Genomic DNA, 23,985 nt, shown 5'->3' on the forward strand with positions numbered 1-23,985 from the left:
GTTGAGCTGGTCGCGTTCGCGAAGAAGAAGTCTCAGCCTCATCAGATTACTCTTCGCGTTCGCGAGAGGACCTTCGCGAACGCGAAGAAGGATATGACAAATACCAGAATCTGCAGAAACTAGATTTTTCCCAAGTCCAAAACATCCCGTGGCCTATCCGAAACTCACCCGCGCCCTCGGGGCTCCAAACCAAACATTTACACAAGTCCAAAAATATCATACAAACTTGTTCGCGCGATCAAATCGCCAAAATAACACCTAGAACTCTAAATTTAGCACCAAATCAAATGAAATTCTCAAGAACACTTTAAAACTTCTAATTTTTCAACTGGACGTCCGAATCACGTCAAATCAACTCTATTTCTCACTAAATTTCACAGACATGTCTTAAATATCATAATGAACCTGTACCGGGCTCCGGAACCAAAATACGGACCCGATACTAACAATGCCAAATATCAATCAATTCTTAAAAATAAATAATTTCCAAACTTTTAATTTTCATAAAAAATTCATAACTCAAGCTAGGGACCTCCAAATTCGATTCCGGGCTTACGCCCAGGTCCCATAATTCGATACGGACCTACCAGGACCATCAAAGCATGGATCCGGGCCTGTTTACCAAAAAAGTTGACCGAAGTTAACTAAAATCAACTTTTAGGGCAAACATTCTTATTTTCATTAGTTTTCAACGTAAAAGCTTTCCGGAAACCTGCCTGGACTGCGCACTCTAATTGAGGAGGGTAAAAATAATATTTTTAAGGCTTAAGAGTGCAGATTCGAGTTTGTGTCATCATATGTGATCACAAATCATTTGATTTTGTTTAAGAGATTTAATTTCTCTTTTCAAATTTTCAATTTCGACTTTCAAATCGTCAAAAGAAGCATCTCTGGTTGGTGTATATTTATCATTAAGATGATTAATAATTTCTGATAAAGAATAAGGCTCAGGATATTCAAATTCGTTCTTTTGTTTTTCAAAAGATTTTGAAGAAGTAGAACTAGAACTTGCAGCCAAATTTATAATTTTTTCACGAAGTTTATCATCATTAACTTCTTTTAAAAGTTCTATTACATTATCAGATGTAATGGTTTTCATGTTCAAATCCTAAAATTGAGATTGTAATTTATAAAATTCATCATCATCACAAGTACATGTATTACCTTTGCAAGTTGTACAAGTATCATCAATATTTTTATCACTATCAGATAAATCAAGTAAATCGACTTCAGCTTCAGATTCTGACACAGAATTATAATCAGATTCTGATCCAGAAGTATATAACAAACTATAAACCTTATCACGTAACTCATCGTCTAGTTCTAAAGTTTTCAACTTTTGAAGCTTACAATTTGGAGTTATATGGCCAAATTTTCCACATTTATAACACTTAATATCAGCAAGATCTCGTTTAGACCTATTTTTCGTAAATCTAGTAGACTTTTGATGGGCTTTCATAGTATCACGCTCTTCTTTGGATCTATATCTCGATCTCTTTTTCTTATAAGGGCTGTCAGTGTTAGGATATCTATGATACTTGCTCTTCTTTTTCTTGTTATGAGTAGAAGTCTCGGGTAAACCAAACTGGGTGCAAAAGTCTCCTAATTGAGATTTCTCCTTAATGCATCAAGTATATTAAAGTTCTAGTTCTATTTCTTCAAAATCTTTTGAAAAATAAAAGAATGAATTTGAATATTATGCGCCTTATTCTTTATCAAAAATTAATAATCGTCTTAATGATAAATATACACCAACCAGAGATGCTTCTTTTGACTATTTGAAAGTCGAAATTGAAAATTTGAAAAGAGAAATTAAATCTCTTAAATAAAATCAAATGATTTGTGATCATAGGATTACTCAAATAGAGAAAAATAATTCCCTAGCCGAGTTATCTAATGACAAAAATAAAGGTATTTCTGAAAATGATAATGATAAAAAACCTATTGACTTTAATCCTAAACATGATATGTTTTTAGGAATGATGCAAATTGTTACTGCTCATAAATGGTATATTAAATGTACTATTTTAATTGATAATAGTTTTTCCATAACTGATATTGCTATGATTGATAGTGGAGCTGATGTTAGCTGCATTCAAGAAGGGTTAGTACCTATTAAATATTTTCAAAAAACCACTCATATGGTTAAATCTGCTTCTGGTCATGCTTTAGATATAAAGTATAAATTACCTAATACACGTATTTGTCAAAATAAAGTCTGCATTCCTCACTTCTTTTTCTTGGTTAAAAACCAGTTATATCCTCCCATCATACTTGGAACAGCTTTTATTAACGCTATTTATCCTTTTACTAGCATAGACTCGAAAGGTTTTACAGCAACTTATAAGGGTAAAAAAATAAGTTATACTTTTGTTACAGACCTCGTAACTAGAGATATAAATGCTTTAATTGATATGAAGCAAAAACATATTGATTCTTTGCAACTAGAATTATTTAGTATGAATATATTTGATACTTTAAAATCCACTAAAATACAGGAAAAGATTAATTTAATTTCTGAACAAATTGCTATTGATATTTGTGCTGATCATCCTAGTGCTTTTTGGAATCGAAAAAAGCATATTGTCACTCTTCCATATGAAGATAATTTTTCTAAAGATGATATCCCTACTAAATCTCTCCCTTGTCAGATGAACGCTGAATTGGTAGAATTCTGCAAAAAAGAAATTGATAATTTGTTACAAAAAAGGTTTGATAAAACCTTCAAAATCTCCTTGGTCTTGTACCGCTTTTTATGTTAATAATGCTGCAGAAAAAGAACGTGGCATTCCTAGATTGGTTATAAATTATAAACCTTTGAATAAATATTTAAAGTGGATAAGGTATCATATCCCCAACAAAAAGGATTTGTTATCAAGATTATATGATGCTAATATATTTTCAAAGTTTGATTTAAAATCTGGTTACTGGCAGATTCAAATATTTAAAGAGCATACTTATAGAACTGCTTTTAATGTTCCATTCGGGCAATATGAATGGAATATTATGCCTTTTGGTTTAAAAAATACCCCTTCTGAATTTCAGAAAATCATGAATGATATATTAAATCCATATCTAGATTTCATCATTGTTTATATTGATGACATTTTGATATTCTCCAAAATATTTGAAATGCATATTAAGCATCTAGATATTTTTAAAAGAATTGTTATACAAAATAGTTTAGTTATTTCAAAACTAAAAATGAGTTTATTCCAAACTGATGTTCGATTTTTAGGACATTATATATGTCAAGGAAAATTAACTCCAATTCAAAGATCTATTGATTTTGCATCAAACTTTCCTGATAGTATTACTGATAGAACTCAGTTACAAAGGTTTTTGGAAAGTTTAAATTATATATCCCCATTTTATAAAAAATTGTCTCGTGATTTGGCCACATTATATGATATGCTAAAAAAGGATCATAAAAAATCTTGGACTGATAGTCATACCATTTTGGTTAAAAATATTAAGCAAAGGGTATAAGATTTACCTTGTGTAACCCTTGCAAATCCTGCATGGCAAAAGATTGTCGAGACGGATGCGTCTAATATTGGTTATGGTGGGATATTGAAACAAATAAATCCCAATGATAATTGTGAATACTTGATAAGATTTCACTCTGAAAAATGGACTGAAGCCCAGAAAAAATATGCTACTGTGGCTCATGAAATGTTAACTATTGTTAAATGTGTTTTAAAATTCCAAGATGATTTATACAATCAAAAGTTTTTGATAAAAACTGACGCTCAATATGTTAAATATATGTTTAACAAAGATTTTAAACATGATGCCTCAAGGTTAATATTTGCAAGATGGCAAGCTCAATTAGCCCCTTTTGATTTTGAAATTCAGTATAAAAAGGGAATTGATAGCTCTGTGCCAGATTTCTTTTCTCGAGAATATTTGCAGGATGGATCCTCCATGAGTCAGAGGTAGAGGTAGAGGAAGGAAAAGATCGTCCCCACATTCTCAAGGGAGATCATCTCCGCCATACTCTCAAGGATCATCATACAGATTCTCATCAAACTCCCTAGTTATACAAATGGTAAAATAGAGTTTAGTGAAGGAGAAAATATCTCTCAAAGGCGAATTTTCGGCAGGTCCATCTGTTCATCTGGAAGATATTCCAGAAGATAGTCCGTTATACGCACACTTGCAAGCATATTTGGCTGCTCAAAAGCAAAATGATACTTTTGCTTCAATTACCAAAGAGGACAATGATGATATTAAGACCTATGAAAAATTACTTTAAAAAAAATGATATTTCTTTTAGAAAATACTGAGATTCAGAGGAAAGAAGAGCCATGGAAGATATTTCAAAGATATTTGATAAATGGATTATATTATCCGGGTGAGTCATACAAAACCCGTCCTTACTATGAGACTATTCTCACTAGTACAGGCAGTGCAGATTTTCAGCATTTTTCCGATTATAGTACGGAGGAGAATGTTTATAACTTCTAAAAAATTATTATCAAACAGATTATATCAGTTGAAGATTGGGGTATATCTACAATGAAAGAAAGGCAGATAAGCTCTAACAAATCTTGTATGAATTTTACTTATTGGGATTATATCCAAGCTTTTGATAAAGTGCTCTATTATAATAATGATAGACATAAGCACACTTGGTTCATAAAGGTATGTGCAAAAATATTTACTAAACCAATTCCTAATTGGTTTTTGAATTGGTGGTCATATCACGGTCCGACAGTCAAAATATTACCTGATCCATTTCTTATGCTATACAAAGAATGGACAAAACATTCACCAGATTTAAATGAGTTATACCACACAGATCATATGTGTTATTTAAAGAAAATTGACCAAATATATTTTGTGATGACTCAAAAGGTCATCTTATGTTTTAGAACTCGAATCTGCGCTCTTAAGCCTTAAAAATCTCATTTGTACCCTCCTCAATTTGCGTGCACAGTCCGAGCAGGTTTCCAGGAAGTTTTTATATTGAAAACTAATGAAAATAAGAATTTTTGCCTTAAAAGTTGATTTTAGTTGACTTCGGTCAACATTTTTGGTAAACAGGCCCGGATCCGTGCTTTGATGGTCCCGATAGGTTCGTACTGAATTATGGGACCTGGGCGTATTCCCGGAATCGAATTTGGAGGTCCCTAAATTGAGTTATGAATTTTTGATGAAAATTAAAAGTTTGAAAATTATTTGTTTTTAATAATTGATTGATATTTGGCATTGTTAGTATCGGGTCTGTATTTTGGTTTCGGAGCCCGGTACAGGTTCATTATGAAATTTAAGACATGTCTGTGAAATTTGGTGAGAAATGGAGTTGATTTGACGTGATTCGGACGTCCAGTTGAGAAATTAAAGTTTTAAAGTGTCTTGCGAATTTCATTTGAATTGGTACTAAATTTAGAGTTTTAGGTCTTATTTTGGCGATTTGATCACGCGAGCAAGTTCGTATGATGTTTTAAGACTTGTGTGCATGTTTGATTTGGATCCCCGAGGGCTCGGGTGAGTTTCGGATAGGCCACGAGATGTTTTGGACTTTGGAAAATCGGGTTTTTCTGCAGAATGTGTGTTCTGGCATGTCCTTCTTCGCGTTCGCGAAGGTACTCTCGCGAACGCGAAGAGTAAACTGGGCAGCTGAGGATTTCTTCTTCGCGAACGCGAAGGCTTGGTCATGAACGCGAAGCAATGAGGGCGTTACCCTTCGCGAACACAGAGTGTTAGGCACCGGGGAGGGGGAGCCAGCCTTTTCTTCATCGCGAACGCGAGCAATGTCTCGCGAACACGAAGACCAGGGAAGGGTAGCCTACACGAACGCGAGTACTACCTCGCGAACGCGAAGGCTTGGCAGCCCATACACTTCGCGAACGCGATGAACACTGTCGCCCAACACTTAACAGAATCCAAAACGAGATTTTTACCAAAAAACTCATTTTTCTCAAAAATCAAACGGTGAGGGGCGATTTTTCAAGAGTCATTCCTTCCCAAAATTTGTTGGTAAGTGATTTTAAACCATTTTCTTTCAATTACCCATTACATTTCATGAATTTTTAACCTAAAATCTAGCGTTTTCATGGTAAAATTATGGGTTAGGGTAGAAAATAGGGATTTCGTGAATTTGGGGATTTAGACCTCAATTTGAGGTCGGATTCCAAAACTAATTACATATTCGGGCTCAGGGGTGAATGGGTAAAAAGATTTGGTCCGAACCTCGGGTATTGACCAAGCGGGCCCGGGGTTGATTTTTTGACTTTTGTGAGGAAATATTGGAACATTAAATTTATGCAATATAATAGATTCCTTTAGCAATATTTAATATTATTGAGTCATTTTTGAATAGATACGGGTGGTTTGGAGGTAAATTCCAAAGGAAAAGTTGTGATTGAGAATTAAGTGGCCTTCGGAGCGAGGTAAGTGTTGTGTCAAACCCTGACATGAGGGAATTAGGAACATTGGATTATTTGCTAAGTGAAATTCATGTGAGCAGCGTATATGTGAGGTGATGAGTACCTATGCACCGCCAATTTACCTATTTTTTCATGTTTCTCTATTTTTCTAATATTGTATCATTCCTATGCTAAACTGCTACGTGTTATACTAGTGTTGCCCAAATTATCGTTCTTATTATGTTTACGGATTTTTCTGGTGATAACTTAGTTTTTATTTCAAAGTTGAGATTGATATTATGGAACCAAATGTTGAAGTAAGGTTTGTACTTGTTATTCTATCTCTCTGTTGTTATTTATGCATTGCATTATGGTAAGGAAGAGTGTTAATGCACGAAGGGTGATGCCGTGCCATATTGTGAGTGTTAATGCACGAAAGGGTGATGCCGTGCCATATTATGAGTGTTAATGTATGAAGGGTGATGCCGTGCCATATTGTGAGTGTTAATGCACGAAGGGTGATGACGTGCCATGATATGAGAGTAAAAGCACGAAGGGTGATGCCGTGCGGTTTCTATAAATTTTATGGTGAGATCGAGAGTAAAAGCATGAAGGGTGATGCCGTGCATTTTTCCTTACTGTATTCACTATTCCTGTTGATTCATGGTATATTGACTGCTCCGGTGATCATTCTGTTATAGTTTTTTTATCTTATATTCCCCTCAGTATGTTTTCCCTCTCGACATTTCCTATTTAGTTGTTCATTCCTGTTATTTACGTATACATTGTTAAATTGTACAGGTTGATTTGTAGGTGCCTTGCCTTAGACTCGTCACTACTTCGTCGAGGTTAGGCTCGACACTTACCAGTACATGGGGTCGGTTGTACTGATGCTGCACTCTGCACTTTCTGTGCAGATTTTGATACTGGCTCAGGTTGATCGAGATTTGCTATTGGTCCGCTGTCCGGAGACTCAAGGTAGATCTGTCGGCGTTCACAGACCTTGAAGTCCCTGTCTATCTTTTTATGACCTACTATTTTCTTTCATTCAGACTGTTATATTTCTTTCAGACTATTACTTGTAGTAAAATTCTAGAATGCTCGTAAATCTTAACTCCAGATCCGGGTGGTAGTAATTAATACAGTTTTTGATATTTCGCACTTATTATATTTCATTTTAGTCAATTATTGTTTTTTACTGAATGGAAACAAGGAATTGGTTTAATGATTCTCTGACGTTGGCTTGACTGGCAAGTTAAATGTTAGGCGCCATCACGGTCCCGTCGGTGGGAAATTTTGGGTTGTTACAGTTTGTATCAGATCCCTAGGTTACCTAGGTCTCACGATTCACGAACAAGCTTAGTAGAGTCTGGAGGATCTGTACGGAGATGTCTGTGCTTATCTTCCAGAGGCTATGAAGTTTAGGAACAAGCTTCACTTCTATTCTTCTTTGTCGTGCGATTTTTGCTTTCTCAATACTGATTGAACTCTTCTACTCTTATTCTCTCACAGATGGCGAGAACACGTACCGCTTCCTCTGCTGAGCAGCAGCCAGAGCCTTCGGTGATAGCTCCTACGCGGGGCAGAGGTCGAGGCCGAGGCTATGCTAGAGGCCGAGGCAGGAGTAGGGCTCAGCCTAGGGCCCGAGCAGTAGCCCCAGCGGTGGAGCCTCAGATAGAGATTGACGAGGAGGTTCCAGCCCAGACTGTTCCTGTCAGACCAGCTCAGGTTCCGGAGGGGTTCATTGCTACCCCAGTACTTCAGGACGCTTTGGTCTGTTTGGTGGGCCTTATGGAGAGTGTGGCCCAGACCGGCGCATTTCCCATGGCACCAGCAGTCTCTCAGGCTGGAGGAGGAGCCCAAACTCCTACCACTCCTGCTCAGGAGCAGATAGCTACCCAGTATCAGGCTTCAACAACTCAGGCAATCGGATTAGTTCAGCCGGTTATTATGGCACAGGTCAGAGATAGGCCAGTTATGTCTTCTGAGGCTTTATGGAGATTGGACAGGTTTACCAAGCTCTTTACTGTTCACTTCAGTGGTGCTCATTCAGAGGACCCCCAGGAGTATCTTGATATCTGTCACGAGGTTCTACGAAACATGGGTATAATGGAGACCAATGGGGTCGATTTTGCTGCATTTTAGATGATTGGTTCCTCCAAGAAATGGTGGAGATATTACTTGTTGACCAGACGAGCTGGGTCGCCTGCTCTTACTTGAGACCAGTTCTCTCCGCTCTTCATAGAGAATTTTTTGCCTATCACATTGAGAGAGGAGCGTCGCCGTCAGTTTGAGCATCTCCAGCAGGGCAGTATGACGGTTACTCAGTATGAGACCCGTTTTGTGGATTTGGCCCACCATGCTAATTCTTCTACTTCCCACCGAGAGAGAGATAGAGAGGGTGAGGAGGTTTATTGATGGACTTGCTCAGCATATCATATTGCAGATGGCTAAGGAGACTGGGATTGAGATTTCTTTTCAGGCGGTTGCTAATGTCGCCAGACGAGCCTAGATGGTTCTAACTCAAGGAGGTCAGGGGTTTGACAAGAGGGCTCGTCATTCCGGTGAGCTCAGCGGTGCCTCATCTAGAGGCAGGAGTACTTTTGGTAGAGGCCATCCTTCCAGGCCGTTTCATTCAGCGCTCCAGGCATCCTACGGTACCTCAGGTGGTCGTAGCCCTCAGATGCATTATTCTGACCAGCTAGCCTACAGTGCACCACCAGCTCCTATTAGTGCACCTCCACTCCAGAGTTATCAGGGTGGTTATTTAGGTCGACAGGGTCAGTTTCGGGGTCAGCAGTCACAACAGCCGAGGTTATGTCATACTTGTGGTTATCCGAGGCACATTGCTAGATTTTGCCCTCGGGCAACGGGCAGCTCACATCATCAGAGTTCTCGTGCCATGGTTCCGGCACCAGTTGTTGCACCACCTGCTCAGCCAGCTAGAGGAAGGGGTCAGGCAGCCAGAGGTAGGAGCCAGACAGTTTGAGGTGGAGGTCAGGTCGTTAGAGGTGGAGACCAGCCAGCTAGAGGCCGTCCCAGGGATACAGTTGGGTGGTGGGGCTCAGCCCCGGTGTTATGCTTTCCCAGCCAGGCCTGAGGCTGAGTCATCTGACGCTGTTATCACAGGTATTGTTTCAGTTTGCAGTAGAGATGCTTCAGTTCTATTTGATTCGGGATCTACTTACTCCTATGTGTTATCCTATTTTGCTTCCTATTTGGTTGTGCCCCGTGATTCTTTGAGTGCTCCTGTGTATGTGTCCACACCAGTGGGAGATGCTATTGTTGTAGATCGTGTTTATCATTCATGTGTGGTCACCATTGGGAGTCTTGAGACTCGTGTAGATCTTCTACTTCTCGACATGGTTGTTTTTGATGTCATACTGGGTATGGATTGGCTGTCACCTTATCATGCTATATTAGATTGTCGCGCTAAGACGGTGACCTTAGCCTTGTAGGGGTTGCCTCGATTAGAGTGGATAGGGAATCTTAGCCATCCTGCCAGCAGTGTTATCTTTTATGTGAAGGCTCGACATATGGCCGAGAAGGGCTATCTAGCTTATTTGGCTTATGTCCGCGATTCTAGTGCGGAGGTTCCTTCCATGGATTCAGTGCTGGTTGTTCGTGAGTTTCCAAAGGTGTTTCCTGCAGACCTGTCGGGGATGCCACCCGACAGGGATATTGATTTCTGCATTGACTTCGCTCCGGGTACTCAGCCTATTTTCATTCCGCCATATCGCATGGCCCCGCCAGAGTTGAAAGAATTAAAGGAGCAGTTGCAAGATTTGCTTGATAAGGGCTTCATTAGACCTAGTGTCTCGCCCTGGGGTGCACCTGTGTTATTTGTGAAGAAGAAAGATGGATCGATGAGGATGTGTATAGATTATCGTCAGTTGAACAAAGTCACCATCAAGAATAAATATCCATTGTTGAGGATTGATGATTTATTTGATCAGCTTCAGGGTGTCAAGGTATTTTCAAAGATTGATTTGAGATCTGGCTACCATCAGTGAGGATTAGGGCATCCAATGTTCCTAAGACAGCTTTTCAGACTCGGTATGGGCATTATGAGTTTCTAGTGATGTCATTTGGGCTGACAAATGCCCCAGTAGCATTCATGGATTTGATGAACCGGATGTTCAAACCCTACTTGGATTCCTTTGTGGTTGTGTTTATTGATGATATCTTGGTCTACTCCCACAGTCGAGAGGAGCATGAGCAACATCTTCAGATCGTTCTTCAGACTCTGAAAGACAGCCAATTATATGCTAAGTTCTCAAAATGCGAGTTTTGGTTGAGTTCAGTTGCTTTCTTGGGTCACGTTGTATCAGCAGAGGGTATTCAGGTGGATCTTAAGAAGATTGAGGCAGTCCAGAATTGGCCTAGACCCACATCAACTGCAAAGATCCATAGTTTCCTGGGTTTGGCGGGCTATTACCGTCGATTTGTGGAGGGGTTTTCATCCGTAGCAACTCCATTGACCAGATTGACCCAGAAGGATGCCCCGTTCAGGTGGTCAGATGAGTGTGAAGCGAGCTTTCAGAAGCTCAAGACAGCTTTGACTACGGCATCGGTATTGGTGTTACCCTTAGGTTCAGGATCTTGTACAGTATATTGTGACACATCTCGTATTGGTCTGGGTGCGGTATTGATGCAGGGTGGCAAGGTTATTGCATATGCTTCTCGGCGGATGAAGGTTCACGAGAAGAATTACCCTGTTCATGATCTAGAGCTGGCAGCCATTGTTCACGTGCTGAAGATTTGGAGGCACTATCTTTATGGCATGCCATATGAGGTATTCACTGATTATCGGAGCTTGCAGTATTTGTTCAAGTAGAAGGAACTCAATTTGAGGCAGAGGAGGTGGCTGGAGCTATTGAAAGACTATGATATCACCATATTGTATCACCCTGGGAAGGCCAATGTGGTGGCCGATGCTTTGAGTAGAAAGTCAGTCAGTATAGGTAGCCTTGCATATATTCCAGTTGGTGAGAGACCGCTTGCATTGGATGTTCAGGCCTTGGCCAACCAGTTCGTGAGGTTAGATGTTTCTGAGCCCAGCCGTGTTCTAGCTTGTACAGTTGCTCAGTCTTCTTTATTTGAGCGCATTAGAGATCGACAGGATGACGATCCTCATTTACTTGTCCTTAGAGACACAGTGCGGCACAATGGTTCCAAGCAGGTTACTGTTGGAGATTACGGAGTTTTGAGGATGCAGGGTCGTATTTGTATGCCTAATGTAGATAGAATTCGTGAGTTGATCCTTGAGGAGTCCCACAGTTTCCGGTATTCTATTCATCCAGGCGCCGCCAAGATGTATCAGGACTTAAGGCAACATTATTGGTAGAGGTGAATGAAGAAGGACATAGTTTCCTATGTAGCTCGGTGCCTAAATTGCCAGCAGGTAAAGTGTGAGCATCAGAGACCTGGTGGTTTACTTCAGAGGTTAGATTTTCCTGAGTGGAAGTGGGAGCGTATCACTATGGACTTTGTTGCTGGACTCCCATAGACTCAGAGGAAGTTTGATGCAGTTTGGGTCGTTGTGGACAGGCTGACTAAGTCAACGCATTTCATTCCTGTGTCAGTTACTTATTCCTCGGAGCGGTTGGCAGAGATTAATATTCGTGAGATCGTCCGTCTTCACGGTGTGCCCGAGTCTATCATTTCTGATCAAGGTACGCAGTTTACCTCGCACTTTTGGAGGGAAGTTCAACGTGGGTTGGGTACGCGGGTTGAGTTGAGCACACCATTCCATCCTCAGACGGACGGGTAGTCCGAGCGTACTAATCAGATCTTGAAGGATATGCTTTGCGCCTGTGTTATTGACTTTGGAGGTTCTTGGGATAAGTTTTTGCTGTTAGCGGAATTTGCCTATAATAACAGCTACTAGTCGAGCATTCAGATGGCTCCCTATGAGGCATTATATGGTAGACGGTGTAGGTCTCCAGTTAGGTTGTTCGAGCCGGGGGAGGCTCGGTTATTGGGTACAGATTTAGTTCAGGAGGCCTTGGCCAGGTTAAGATTGTACAAGATCGACTTCGTACAGCTCAGTCCAGGCAAAAGAGTTATGCTGACCGTAAATTTCGTGATATTGCATTCATGGTTAGAGAAAGAATATTGCTTCGGGTATCGCCCATGAAGGGTGTTATGAGATTTGGGAAGAAGGGCAAGTTGAGCCCTAGGTATATCGGGCCATTTGAGATCCTCGAGAGAGTGGGGGAGGTAGCTTATAGACTTGCGTTGCCTCCAGGGTTATCCTCAGTTCATCTGGTATTCCATGTGTCTATGCTCCGGAAATATCATGTCGACCCGTCCCACGTGTTAGATTTCACCTCTGTCCAGTTGGACAAGGATTTGACTTACGAGGAGGAGCCGGTGGCCATTCTAGACCGGCAGGTTCGTCAGTTAAGGTCAAAGAGTTACCCTTCAATTCGAGTGCAGTGGAGAGGTCAGCCTATTGAGGCAGCTACTTGGGAGTCCGAGTCTGATATGCGGAGTAGATATCCCCACCTTTTCACCAGCCCAGGTATTTTTCTATGTCCGTTCGAGGACGAACGGTTATTTTAGAGGTGGAGAATGTGATGACCCAAAAGGTCATCTTATGTTTTAGAACTTGAATCTGCGCTCTTAAGCCTTAAAAATCTCATTTTTACCCTCCTCGATTTGCCTGCGCAGTCCGGGCAAGGTTTCAGAAAGCTTTTATGTTGAAAACTAATGAAAATAAGAATTTTTTCCTTAAAGTTGATTTTAGTTGACTTCTGTCAACATTTTTGGTAAACCGGCCCGGATCCTTGCTTTGACGGTCCCGGTAGATCCGTATCGAATTATGGGACCTAGGCGTATGCCCGGAATCGAATTTGGAGGTCCCTAGCTTGAGTTATGAATTTTTGATGAAAATTAAAAATTTGGAAATTATTTATTTTTAAGAATTGATTGATATTTGGCATTGTTAGTATCGGGTCCGTATTTTGGTTACGGAGCCCGGTACAAGTTCATTATGATATTTAAGACATGTCTGTGAAATTTGGTGAGAAATGGAGTTGATTTGATGTGATTCAAACGTCCAGTTGAGAAATTAGAAGTTTTAAAATGTTCTTGAGAATTTCATTTGAATTGGTGCTAAATTTAGAGTTCTAGGTGTTATTTTGGCGATTTGATCACGCGAGTAAGTTCGTATGATGTTTTTAGACTTGTGTGCATGTTTGGTTTGGAGCCCCGAGGGCTCGGGTGTGTTTCGGATAGGCCACGGGATGTTTTGGACTTTGCAAAATCTGGTTTTCCTGCAGAATGTGTGTTCTGGCATGTCCTTCATCGCGTTCGTGAAGGTACTCTCACGAACGCGAAGAGTAAATTGGGCAGCTGAGGATTTCTTCTTTGCGAACGCGAAGGCTTGGTCGCGAACGCGAAGAAATAGGGGCGTTACCCTTCGCGAACGCGACAAGCCCATCGCGAACGCGTAGCATTAGGCACTGGGGAGGCGGAGCCAGCCTTTTCTTCATCGCGAACGCGAGCAATGTCTCGTGAACACGAAGACCAGGGAAGGGTAGCCTACGTGAATGCGAGCACTGCCTCATGAACGCGAAGGCTTGGCAGCCCATACACTTCGCGAACGCGACACTGCTCTCGCGAACGCGATGAACACTGTTGCCCATCACTTAACAGAATCCAAAATGGGACTTTTACCAAAAAACTCATTTTTCTCAAAAACCAAACGGTGAGGGGCGATTTTCAAGAGTCATTCCTTCCCCAAATTTGTTGGTAAGTGATTCTAAACCATTTTCTTTCAATTACCCATTACATTTCATGAATTTTCAACCTAAAATCTAGAGTTTTCATGGTAGAATTATGGGTTAGGGTAGAAAATAGGGATTTCGGGAATTTGGGGATTTAGACCTCAATTTGAGGTCGGATTCCAAAACTAATTACATATTCGGGCTCAGGGGTGAATGGGTAAAAAGATTTGGTCCGAACCTCGGGTTTTGACCCAGCGGGCCCGAGGTCGAATTTTTGACATTTTGGAGGAAAAATTGGAAAATTTAATTTATGCAATATAATTGATTCCTTTAGCAATATTTGATATTATTGAGTCATTTTTGAATAGATTCGGGTGTTTTGGAGGTGAATTCCAAAGGAAAAGCTGTGATTGAGAATTAAGTGGCCTTCGGAGCGAGGTAAGTGTTGTGTCTAACCCTGACATGAGGGAATTAGGAACCTTAGATTATTTTCTAAGTGAAATTCATGTGAGCGGCGTATATGTGAGGTTACGAGTACCTGTGCGCCGCCAATTTACCTGTTTTTCCATGTTTCTCTATTTTTCTGATATTGTCTCATTCCTATGCCAAATTGCTACGTGTTATACTAGTGTTGTCCAAATTATCGTTCTTATTATGTTTACGGATTTTTCTGGTGATAACTGAGTTTTTATTTCAAAGTTGAAATTGATATTATGGAACCAAATATTGAAGTAAGGTTTGTACTTGTTATTCTATCTCCCTGTTGTTATTTATGCATTGCATTATGGTAAGGAAGAGTGTTAATGCACGAAGGGTGATGCCGTGCTATATTGTGAGTGTTAATGCACGAAGGGTGATGCCGTGCCATATTATGAGTGTTAACGCATGAAGGGTAATGCCGTGCCATATTATGAGTGTTAATGCACGAAGGGTGATGACGTGCCATATTGTGAGTGTTAATGCACGAAGGGTGATGACGTGCCATGATATGAGAGTAAAAGCACGAAGGGTGATGCCGTGCCATTTCTATAAATTTTATGGTGAGATCGAGAGTAAAAGCACGAAGGGTGATACCGTGCATTTTTCCTTACTGTATTCACTATTCATGTTGATTCATGGTATATTGACTGCTCAGGTGATCATTCTGTTGTAGTTTTTTATCTTTTATTCCCCTCGGTATGTTTTCCCTCCTGAGATTTCCTATTTAGTTGTTCATTCCTGTTATTTACGTATACACTGTTAAATTGTACAGGTTGATTGGTAGGTGCCTTGCCTTAGCCTCGTCACTACTTCGTCGAGGTTAGGCTCGACACTTACCAGTACATGGGGTCGGTTGCACTGATGCTGCACTCTGCACTTTCTTTGCAGATTTTGATACCGGCTCAGGTTGATCGAGATTTGCTATTGGTCCGCTGTCCGGAGACTCAAGGTAGATTTGTCGGCCTTCACAGACCTTGAAGTCCCCGTCTATCTTTTTATGTCCTACTATTTTCTTTTATTCAGACAGTTATATTTCTTTCAGACTATTACTTGTAGTAAAATTATAGAATGCTCGTGAATTGTGACTCCAGATCCGGGTGGTAGTAATTAATACAGTTTTTGATATTCCGCACTTATTATATTTCATTTTAGTCAATTATTGTTATTTACTGAATGGAAACAAGGAATTGGTTTAATGATTCTCTGACGTTGGCTTGCCTGGTAAGTGAAATGTTAGGCGCCATCACGGTCCCGTCGGTGGGAAATTTTGGGTCTTGACATATTTCTTTCTAGAATTTTCTATTCCATGGATTCATAAGTAGACTCCGGAGTTGGGATTCACCGAAGAACAAATTCCTTGTTTATACAGGACTTTTTATAACAATTTCTGGGATAAATTGATGAAAAAGGATCCCAAAACAAAGATGTTATACGGTCAAGAACTCTTGGATTCCATTAAAACAAAAATCCAAGAATATTCCAACAACCCCCAAAAGGAAAAAATTGATGATAGCTCAGTTCGGCACATTGCCAGAAAGATCTCTTTTCAAGAAGGAGATAAAGAAGAAATGATTAATGATTATCTGGAAGAAGTAAAAAGAAATTTGCTTCGCTCCATCAACCAATATGAAAAATCTGACACTTCGATGCGGAGTGACACTAGCAATGATGATATTGCAGATGATTCTCAGGCTATTAAATCAGAAAATATATTATCTGATAATGACATACAAAATGCGAAAGAATTCCTCCAAAGGATTAAGGAGTTAGAAAAACAACCTAGAAAGTGATATTTGTGGTCAACTACAGTAATAGCCGCCCGGACCTATAGCACAGTGAAGCCGCCGGGGATCCCGCTCAACAGTAGATACACTGTTTCAATAGTAGAAACACTGTTTGTACAGTAGAAACACTGTACAAGGACCCAGAATGTGGGACCCTCTTTTACCGTTTTAAGATTCTTTTTCTTTCTTATTTATAGGCGCATTCATTTGAGAGAAGGCACCAGCCTTTAGACTCTCTCTCTCTCTCTCTCTCTCTCTCTCTCTATCTCTCTCTATCTCTCTCTCTCTCGTAAAGACTCTCTTGTATCTATTTTCCTGAAGTGAATAAAATCCCCCGTTCATCGGACTCGGGCCTTGCATCCCGGCCTTACGGGGTGTTCATTTTATTCTGTTAAGTATTTCATGTCTCTGCTCTCCAGCCGTGACTATGTCCGGCTAAGAGATTTCATATCTATGTTGAATATCTAACTTCTCTCTTATATACATCATGAAAGATCTAGCCTCTATCAAAATATAAAAAAATTTTAATATGGCTTATTGACTTAGTTCTAGAGGTGGTGGTACAGTCGGATCTAGTACTACTCTTACTGGCTTAGCCTTAGTGGCTCCGTCTAGCAAGTCGTGGACCTAAGCCCGTTAAAGATATTGAAAAGGGCGTCTTCTTTCACGGTTAGAATCGCTAGACACATGGGCTCAATAAGAATATGTATCAGTCCTATAAAAATTCTTGTATATTCCGGTTCTTATATTTTTACTGGCTGTGCGGACTACCGCCAGCCCTTAAAATTAAGGGTACTAAATAAGCTAGATCCTGTTATGGCCGTGCGGATTACCGCCCGCCTACAAGATCCTGTTATCTGGTATCAGAGCCTAGGAACTTTTATGGTATATATGAGATAGATCTGAAATATTCGGCATAGATATGTTTTTGTGTTATGAATTTGGGAGAAACTAGTACGAAAAATACTAGACTTTAAGAGGTAGATATACCTCAAAATCTAGATTTATTAAATAAATGGACAATTCCTAAAGTCCCGATTAAAATAATTTATGATTATGGATGGTTTGATAAACTTTCTTAAAAACAATTGATAAAAACTACTGAACAATCTTTAGCTTTAAACTCGTCAGAACAGACTATTCATTTGTTAAACAAACAAGATGTTGATTTATATAAAAATCAGTATAATTATCTGCATATTGGTATGGTTCAAATTGCTTTTAAACCATTAACCCTTAAAGGGTTACCAGAGACATTTTTGGCTGCTCTTAGAGATGCTAGAACTTGAGTTTTAGACAGTCTCTGATGGGTTCGATTGAATCTACTGTGGCCTATGGTCCAGTATATTTTAATACTCAACCCAACCTTCAATTATCTCTTTCTGATATTAATATACTTGATGCACTGACATTAAATGTGAAAACGCATGGTTATAATTATGCGTCTGGATCTGAAATTATATGTTTATCTTATAGAATTTATTTTAAATTACTATCTATGTCAAACCCTAGATGTAAATTATATGATACATCTGATCAGACTATATTGGTGGAAACCAATTTTGCAAAGTCTAAGGTCACCACGAGGAGACCTATTAAGTGGGAAGAAATTAATTTCCCAACTACTTGGACTTTGGATTCGGTTATATCCCCTAGTCAAATAACAAATGCTGTCACTAATACTGAATGTTCTCATATTACTCAAAATCCGGATGGTAGGATTTGCATTCAATTTGATGATAATAGTTCCACTTATAATAGGCAGTTATTTTCTAATAATACACTTTTGCCTGCTATTAGTCTTAATTATAATAGGCATTCATTTTCTAATCATAGACTGTTGCCTGCTATTCAACATATTTCTCTTGTTGAACCAGTCTATGGACCAACTTGAAATCGTGCGGCATCTTTGCACACTATTTCTACCAAAACTGGTGATAAGCCTGTTGAAAGGGTTAAAATTAACCCCTAAACAAATATTGTTGATAATATTTCTGATAAGGATATTCCTTCTGCATCCGAGATGGATTTTGACCCAAATGGAGTTTAAATGATTCCTCACAAAATTGATTTTAGTCTAGGGTCACAGGCAAGAAAATATGTTCAAAAAGATTTCTTTAGTGATAAATGGAACCGGTTTAAAACTAGGTTTTTTGACACTTATAGAAAAGAAGATTTGAATAATATTTCACAAGAGTTTTATGAAACTTGTGCTTTACATAATCAAATTATGTATTTTATTCCCTGGTTTATTGTCACCTATTTACCATTATACATAAAGGTTTTAGAAAGATCTTATAAAGATGGGAGTGGTAATATTTTAAAAACCATATACCCACCTCAAGCACCTTTTATTTTACCTAATAATACAGGTATTATTTTCACCGTATTTCAAAAATTTATTGAAGAAGATGTTGCCGCAGTCAGCATCACCGAAATTAATAAACTGATTTCTCAAAATAATTATTTGAGTTTATATGTCAATGTTTTGGGTGAACATATAAATTCTCTTGATAAAAAACTTGACGAATTAACAATTTTGATAAAAGGAATAAGCACTAACAAAACCAATGTTGCTTCTACTTCTGTAAGTAAATCAGACACTCAAATTGTTCTTACTCATGTTCAAAGACCTCTTGAGATTCAGGAATTTAAATTCAAATCGTTTAATGATTTAGAAGAACTTCTTGATAAAAAGTTATCTGGTTTAAATATCAAACCAATTGATTTATCAAATAATTTTGCTGATAAATTAGAAACCAATTCTGATTATAGAAATGAAATTTGGTCAGAGTTTAATAAACTCAGAGGTTATCCCAAAAAAATAATATGTATGCTGATAAGCCCAAGATGCAAACTTATTATTACAATCGTCCTACTCCTCAAGATGTGTTAATAGAAGAACGAGATTGGAATCAGACTAATACGTCTTTTAGTGGTTCCGAAATTTATGAATGGAATCTTGATGGTTTGACTGATAGACAATTGACTATTCTTGTGCATAGAATGCTTATGTATGCAACTATCTGTAAAAGTGTGAAAAATATAGATAGAACTATTTGCAAAATGATTATTGCAGGTTTTACTGGCCAACTTCGTGGCCGGTGGGATAATTATTTAACTGTTGATGAAAAGGATTCAATTATTAATGCAATAGCCACTGACGAAGGAGTTGATAACTTAGGCATGGCTCTAGTGAAAAATAGATAAGATGTTGTTTATACCCTTATTCTTACCATATTAGAACATTTCAATGGTAGATTTACCAATCAGTTTGAGACAGTCCGTACTCTACTAAATGGTCTTTATGTAGGACCTTAGGTGAGTTTAGATGGTATAAAGACACCTTTATGAGTAGGGTTATGGAATTACCCGAAAATAAGTATGAACATTGGAAAGCTAAGTTTATAGATGGCCTTCCCTCCTTATTTGCTGAAAGAGTAAGAAAAACTCTAAGGGGTAGTTATGGTGTGTAACGACCCGGCCGGTCGTTTTGAATATTATAACCCCGTTCCCCCATTTACAGCTCAATTTATGTCTTGCAATTGATTTATGACTTATCGGGTTAGTTGGTTCGGGTCCGGAAGGAACTCAGAGTGAAATGAGACACTTAGTCTCATAATTGAAAATTTAAGTTAGAAAAATGGACCGGATATGGACCTATGTGTAAATGACCTCGGATTTGAATTTTGATGATTCCAATAGCTCCGTATGGTAATTTTGGACTTAGAAGCGTGTCTGGAATATAATTTGGAGGTCCGTAGATGAATTAGGCTTGAAATATTGAAAGTTTAATTTTTGAGAAGTTTGACCGGGGGTTGACTTTTTGATATCGGGGTTGGACTCCGATTCTGAAAATTGGAATACCTTTGTTATGTCATTTATGACTTGTGTGCAAAATTTGAGGTCAATCGAATGTGATTTGATAGGTTCCGGAGTCGTTTGTAGAAATTAGAAATTTCAAAGTTCATTAGGCTTGAATTGGGGTGTAATTCATGGTTTTGGCGTTATTTGAGGTGATTTGAAGATTTGACTAAGTCCGTATGATGTTTTAGGACTTGTTGGTATATTTGGTCGAGGTCTCGAGGGGCTCGGGTGAGTTTCAGATGGTTAACGGGTTGGATTTTTGACTTTGAACTCTGCTGGAACTTTTCTGATGCACCATCTGGTTTCCTTCATCACGTTCGCGAATGGAGCCTTGCGTTCGCGAAGAGGAACTGAGAGGATGGCAATATTTGCTCTTCGCATTCGTGAAGAGAAGCACGCGTTCGTGAAGGGTGGACTGGGTGTGCATCGCGAAAACGAGAGGTGTTACGCGTTCGCGAAGAAGAGAGGAAGTAGCTGACGACCCCATGCAATTAGTCTACGCGTTCGCGTAGGGGGTGTCGCGTTCGCGTAGTGAGGGGGAACGAATCATCGCGTTCGCGAGGGGTTGAACGTGTTCGCATAGAAGACATTGAGGCAGAGGCATTTTTGTGCTTTGCGAACGCGAGGGTGATGTTGCGTTCGCGAAGGAGGAATTTGGACAGGAGCTATTTTGTGCTTTGCGAACATGAGGCACTGACCGCGTTCACGAAGAAGAAAAGCCTGGGCAATGAGTTTAAGTTGTGAAAATGGGACTTCGTCCCATTTTCAGTTTTTGACGATTTGGAGCTCGGATTTGAGGCGATTTTGGGTGATGTTTAGAGGAAAACAACGGGGTAAGTGTTTTTAACTCAATATTGGTTAAATTACCCGAATTCATGGTTGTTTTTATCATTTAATTGGTGAATTGAGTTGGGAAAAATTAAAAACCCTCTTGGTTTAAATTAAAGATTTGAGGGTCGAGTTGGGGTCAGATTTTGGTAAAATTAGTATGGTTACCCTTGTGGTTGAATGGGATTCCGGATTTTGTAACTTTTGTCGAGTTTCGAGACATGGGCCCCATGGGCGAGTTTTGAGCTAATTTTCGGATTTTTATGGAAAATTATTATTTTCTTATGGAATTAATTCCAATAAATTTTATTGACTGAAACGAATTATTTATGGCCTGATTCGAGGCGGTTGGAGACCAATTCACGAGGAAAGGACATTGTAGAATAAGAATTTCACGGCTTGAAGTAAGTAAAAGTTTTAAATCTGGTCCTGAGGATATTAAACCCCGGATTTTGGTATCATGCAATTATTTTGGAGGTGACGGGCGTGTGGGCGTGCACCGAGGGGATTGTGACTTGGTCCGTCTCGGGAAACTGTAAAGTTGAATAATTTGTTGTTAGCTATATGCTCTCTATGTGTTGATAAAATTTGACTGTAAATCATGTTAGAAATCATGCTTAGGCTATGTGATAGTAATGTTGTGACCCACAGAGGTCGCGTACTTGTTGAATTGCCTGCTAAATGCTATATGTACTCAGTCTCAGTTTTTACATGCACATTTTATCTCAGTCTCTGTTATTATTATTAATACATCATATCATTGTTGTTTGGGCTGATTTCTTGATTATTGAGAGCCTGAGAGACTGGAGAGATTTATGACTGAGTGAGGCCGGGGGCCTGATTGTGAGATATTGATACTATAGCACGTGTTGTCCGTGCAGCACGTGAGTTGGCCGTGCAGATCCTTATATTATACTATAGCACATGAGTTGGCCGTGTGGATCCTTATATTATACTATAGCACGTGAGTTGACCGTGCGGTTCCTTATATTATACTATAGCACGTGAGTTGGCCGTGCAGATCCTTATATTATACTATGGCACGTGAGTTAGCCGTGCAGCATGTGAGTTGGCAGTGCAGATGCAAATATTTATATTATGGCACGTGAGTTGTACGTGCAGATTATAGCGCTTGGGCTGTAGGAGCCCCTCCGGAGTTTGTACACCCCCAGTGAGCGCGGGTACCCATTGAGTGAGTGGTGAGGGCTAGTAGCCCAGGGAGTGATGAGGGCTGGGAGCCCAGTGAGTGATTGTTGTTTTGAGAGGTTGTACTTGAATTCCATTTGTTGTTGCATTTAGTTGCTATCTGTCATTGTTGTGAAATTTCTGAAAGATTGTTGATATACGGATTACATGAACAGGAACTGTATAAAAATTGATTTGACATTAAACTGCCAGATTTGATAGCATATCTATTCTTTGCTAGGATTACTGGAAATGAACCATAACTGTGCAGCTCGTTACTATCTTCAGTTCCTTATTTATTATTGTTACTTACTTAGTTAGTTGTACTCATACTACACCCTGCACTTCGTGTGCAGATCCAGGTGTTCCCGGACATAGCGAGTGTTGATTCTTCCGTACAGCTGATTTTTCGGAGATTCAGAGGTAGCTGCCGTGTTTCGCAAACCTTGTCTCTCCTTCCCTATCTCTGTATTACTGTATTTTGGTCTTAGACTATTGTAGACTGTATTTTCCAAATTTGTATTCATATTAGATGCTCATGTACTCAGTGACACCAGGTTTTGGGGAGTGTTCGTATTTGTATTTGGGAGGTTTTGTATTGTATTTAAATATTATATTTTCAAACTTAAAAGAAATTATGGTTTAGTGACATTAATGACTTGCCTAGTATCGAGATAGGCGCCATCATGACAAGTGAGATTTTGGGTCGTGACAAGTTGGTATCAGAGCCTAGGTTACATAGGTCTCACGAGTCATGAGTAGGTTTAGTAGAGTCTTGCGGATCGGTACGGAGACGTCTGTACTTATCTTCGAGAGGCTGCAGAACCCTTAGGAAAATTTTACTTTCTTGTATTCTGTCGTGCGAATTTGTTGATTCTGGAAATTAAATTTCTGCTATTCTATTCTCTCACAGATGGTGAGGACACGTACTACCGGATCGGACGGTCAGCCACCAGTGCCACCAGTTAGGATCGTGAGAGGCCGGGGCCGTGGTAGAGGCCGGGGCCGAGGTAGAGGTCGAGGTGTAGCTCGTACCACAGTTGGAACAGCACCTGTAGTACCACCAGTTATTCTAGCTCAGAAGCAGATTCTAGATATAGTTGAGCCGACAGGATCAGCTCAGGCACCAGCTGTGCCCATTGAGATTGCAGGCATTCAGCAGACTTTAGCCCAGATATTGGCAGCCTGTACTGGTATTACTCAGGTGGTTTCGGCTCAGGACGCACCTGCCACTTCTCAGGCCGGGGGAGGTACTCATACCCCCATTGCCCGTACTCTAGACCAGGTAGTACAGGGACTTCAGATACTGGGGGCACTCCCAGCCCAACTGGTTGCAGCTGCTCAGGCCCCGGTAGTTCCTGTTATGGCAGATGGTGAGAAGAGTAGACTTGAGAGATTTGAGAGGCTTCGACCTCCACCATTTAGCGGTACTGAGTCAGAGGATGCTCAGGATTTTCTGGATAGGTGCCAACGGATGCTTCGGACAGTAGGTATTCTGGAGACCAGTGGGGTCTCATTCACTACTTTTCAGTTTTCTGGGTCTGCACTCAGATGGTGGGAGACTTACGAGAGACGTAGGCCTGTTGGCACAGCCCCCTTATTTGGCATCAGTTCTCCGTGGTCTTTTTGGAGAAGTTCGTACCTCAGTCCCGCAGAGAAGAGATGCGCAGACAGTTTGAGTAGCTTCACTAGGGTGATATATCTGGTTGGTTCCCACTGATAGGGAGAGGATTA

Source organism: Nicotiana tomentosiformis, chromosome 2, assembly GCF_000390325.3.
Source record: "Nicotiana tomentosiformis chromosome 2, ASM39032v3, whole genome shotgun sequence".
NCBI lineage: Eukaryota > Viridiplantae > Streptophyta > Magnoliopsida > Solanales > Solanaceae > Nicotiana > Nicotiana tomentosiformis.